Here is a 4383-nt window from a genome sequence, read left to right as displayed (position 1 = left end):
CATGATAATGAAGCGAAAACTTATCTGGTCTTTGAGTTTGATTGCTTGCGGCTTTCTTTCTAGCAGCGGCGATGATAATTATGAAACATACATCATATAGCATCAGTCTACACCTGTTCTTTCTAATTTATTTAGAAACTAAAAAACTAAATCATGAACCAGATTACAGCTGCATTAACAAGAACTGCTCAATATGCACCTATGCTTTCATTTTTGAAAAGCTGTCATGAACCAGTTAAAACATATGATCGTGATGCTATGTGTGGGATCCTCTTAAATTTTATGCAATAAAGACGTCAATGATTGTGCCTGGTGTTGTTTTATATAATACATCTCTCATGATCGTACAATACCCGTGCTGTAGTAGTAGTAATAGAATCAAGGATGAAAGTCCAACCTATTGTCTCCAAAATATCCATTATCATACTAGATTATTTCCAAAAAAACTATAAGCCTAGTGCATATATATATCCACCGAAAAACCAATGCAGATATGAAAACTAGTATTAGATTAAATATTGGGCATTGTATATCACGTAAATAATAATCTTGCTTTAGTTGAGCGAGTTAAAAACTAGTAGCGTAACTTAAACTTTATGACACATGTGCAATTAAAAAACCCAAGCATGCGATGAATAAATTACGAAAGCATCTGTATATGCATATAGTCAAATAAATGCCAGAGAACACTATGTTTATCAATTAAGAATTCCACCCCAAAAGAGGGACAAGAAAGTCTAATATGAATACGGCAATATCCATATGTTGGGAAATAGAAGTTAGAAACAAGTAATAGCACGGATCTTACTGATATTTATGGAGCCAATCGTAATTAACTAGCTTATTAACACTCATGGTATATCTATAATAGCACGGTTCTTACTGTTATGGATTGTAACAAGGATTAAATAACTAAAGATACAAATCTCCATATATATCAAACCGAATCGCATCACAGAAAACAATGTTTGAGTCACGTATCTCGAAGCTAGCCAAATTATATACATGTAGCACAAACGACGGACATAAAGTACGTGACTCAAATAATATAGGTCAGGAGCCAATCATAATCTTACGTTAATTTAAGAATTGCAACAAAAGGATGAACGGAGAGTAACAAAGTTACAAAGTAACAACCTGACACGGTATTACTGATATTTAGGCGACTTACGACAAGGCTGCCTTTCCTATCTATCTCGGCGGCGTCGACGGAGCAGGAAGGCCATGAAGCAGGGTTGGTGGCGTGATGGTAAACTTGAAAGTTGAAAGGAGGCGTGGTGAAACCTATGACGGTGGAGGAAAAATAACTTATCGGAGAGATGGCGGGGTTGGGTTCCTAAATCACCATGAGAGATGCGATTTAGGTTTTTAGGTTAAGGGTTTCCAAATCACGATTTTTCTTTAGAAACGTGGTCGAGGCTAGTTTTACCTCTTCCCACAGACGGCGCCAACTGTACTTGCAGAAAAAGTACGGTAAGGATTCTAGGGTTAAGAATCGTAGACTAGGGTTCTAATCTAGGGTTTTTTAGACTGAGTAATGGATCCTTTTAGAATGACCCCAAGGGGGTTATTTATAGCCTGCTAATGGGCTTTTTCCTGCGTGACTTAAGCTTTAAGAAAGCAGGGTTTTTTGTCTTTTTAGCTCACTTAGGCGGTTTAGGGCGACTTCTAGAGGTTTCTAGAAGCCGAGGTGGGCGGCGTCCTGAGGAGGGCGCGCCCAGACCTCCATCGTCCCTTCTATAGGGCGCCTAAACCCTTCTAGAGGGCTTTTAACCCTTAGGAATATTTATGACGGTCCACAGCCTCCCAAGCACGAGGCTTGGAACAAGGCGAAGTGATTAATAACGTGGATTTGGCCCTTCTGGAGGGCTTTAACCCTTAGGAATATTTATGATGGTCCACAGCCCCCCAAGCACGAGGCTTGGAACAAGGCGAAGTGATTAATAACGTAGATTTGGCCCTTCTGGAGGGCTTTAACCCTTAGGAATATTTATGACGGTCCAAGTAGTAATTAACTTCTCTGATCAACAAAGAGAACAAAAAATAAATAATGAGAACCATAACTCATATAGGATAGATCTATAGTTAGAATAGAATATATAACTATTAGATTCTATAATCTATATAGAATCTATATTCTATATAGAATATATATACTATATATCTTTCTATTCTAAATATACCTTATTTGTTTATATATCTATATATTGGTATATTGTTAATTTTTTTTTTGATATATTGTATTGTATCTATAATATAGATCTATATATTAATTAAATTAATAAAAAAAGTAGAATTACAGATTTCTAAGATATAAAAAATAAATTCAAATATATTCCCCTAGATAATAGGAATCCTATATTTTTCTATTTTCTTATTTTGACCCCTCCCATTAATAATAATGTTTTAGTTTTCTTTATTTGTGGGGTCTTATATATTCCATTTTCATTTTAATGTGCCTCACAACCCGAAAGAATTCGGGGGGGAGGGGTCATTTCGTTTTTTAATCTAGAATGAAAAGTTTCAAGAGATGAGAGAATTAAGAATACCCACTAGAAATACTAATCCAATCCATAATGATGTACCGGAAAATACAACATTTTTATTACTTGACCAACCATCAGGAGAAGCAAATACAACAGGTACACCAATCAATAAAATGGATGAAGTAACAATTAATGCAAAAACAGCTAATTGAAAAGCAATAGTCATGTTTCTAATCCTCCAATTTACCAACAAAAGAACTATACCATTTGATCCCCCAATCCCTTTTGACCCCTTAAAAAAAGAAAAAACGCATTATGGAGGGTTTTATCATTAATCCATTGATTTTAGATGACACCCCTTTTGAGGCGTGGATCGAGGGGTAGTTTTTTTTACTTCACAAAAGAGCATGCTGGATCATGCATATATATATACGGAGAGAGAGAACTAGACCAATTAAGTCACTTTATCATACATAGATAAAAAGGGGTATTAATTCGTATGGTCATGTTCTCTTGAGTGGAATAAAGATAAAATAGAAATTAGCTTTTGGAGAGATGGCTGAGTGGTTGATAGCTCCGGTCTTGAAAACTGGTATAGTTCGAAAGAACTATCGAGGGTTCGAATCCCCCTCTCTCCTTTTTCTTAGCGAATGTATTTTTGAATTTTATTGATTTAGGTTAGCTCGGTTTTTTCGGGCTCGACTATATCACCACTTAGCCGAGCCCGAAAAAAGATTAGATATTACATATAAATGAATTGAAAAAAAAAAAAAAAAATTTCAATATCATCTGCTCGACTCAACCCAATATGTATACTAAAACCAAAGTGATTCTTACGTCAAGCATTGTATTTCATGTCTCAATTAAGAGGAGTCATGAAAAGAACAGGCTCCGAATCTCGATCAATTCCTTTTTCAAATCCTGCGGCAGCTGCACGAGCTCTTCCCGCGTGTCATAAATGACCTACGAATAGGAAGAATCCTAGAACAAAATGAGAAGTAGCTAACCAGCTTCTAGGAGAGACATAATTGACTGCATTAATCTCTGTAGCTACGCCACCCACGGAATTTAAAGAACCTAAAGGAGCATGAGTCATATATTCCGCAGAACATACCAAGTATGCAAACAGAATCTGGATTGGATTTGGAATGATAAGATGAAATGAAAATGAAGATTTGAATTTTATTTTTAATCTTTTTTCTATTTTTTTAAATTTAATTTTTCATTTATTTAATTTAAAAATGATTTTATGGTTTTTTTAATTTAATAATTACACACATGGCAGTCATGTAGGCATTGACCGGTCAAAATTGGCAAAAAGGACCAAAGTTGCAAAGGGGTTAAATCTTCAGGGGTCAAAATTGTAGTTTTTGTACTTAGGGGGCCAAAATTGAAAGATTTTGAAAGTTAGGGGGGAAAAGTGCTATTAAACCTAAAAAAATACTATAGAAAATTGTTTTTTAACACCCCAAAAATATCAAAATACCCACCGCAATAGTTAATTGTCCTTCGCCTTCAACGACAGTTTACTGCCGTTGCATAAGCTGCCGTTAACTTTCGTTGGAAGCAGCGACACAATTTCTGTTTTTTATCACCAATACTTTCATTCAATCATTCACACATTCATTCAATTTATTCTCTAATTATGAAAATTATTGTTCAGTAAAAACACAATTTTGCTAATCTTAATAATTTGATACCTATGTAACCAAAAAAAAAATCATTTGATACCTGAACATATACTTACCATTTTGTCTTTTGTAACGAAAAAAATCCTATTTTGATAAGAAAAAAATAAACTGTCAAAAGATTGATGTGTTTTTGTAACAAAATATTTCATTTATGTTGCTGTATCTAACCATACTAAATTATTTGAAAAAAATTTGATTTTACTACC

The 4383-nt window shown here is 34.6% G+C and overlaps 1 non-coding gene across 1 annotated transcript; it reads left to right on the top strand.

Moving 5' to 3' along the window:
• Positions 1-3035: 3035 nt before the first annotated feature.
• On the top strand, positions 3036-3124 carry TRNAS-UGA (transfer RNA serine (anticodon UGA)). The gene has a single exon. It is a non-coding gene; the product is annotated as a tRNA-Ser (tRNA).
• Positions 3125-4383: the final 1259 nt, after the last annotated feature.

Source organism: Medicago truncatula, chromosome 8 (assembly GCF_003473485.1).
Source record: "Medicago truncatula cultivar Jemalong A17 chromosome 8, MtrunA17r5.0-ANR, whole genome shotgun sequence".
NCBI lineage: Eukaryota > Viridiplantae > Streptophyta > Magnoliopsida > Fabales > Fabaceae > Medicago > Medicago truncatula.
Note: the sequence above shows the minus strand (reverse complement) of the source record. Positions and strands in the feature narration are given on the sequence as shown.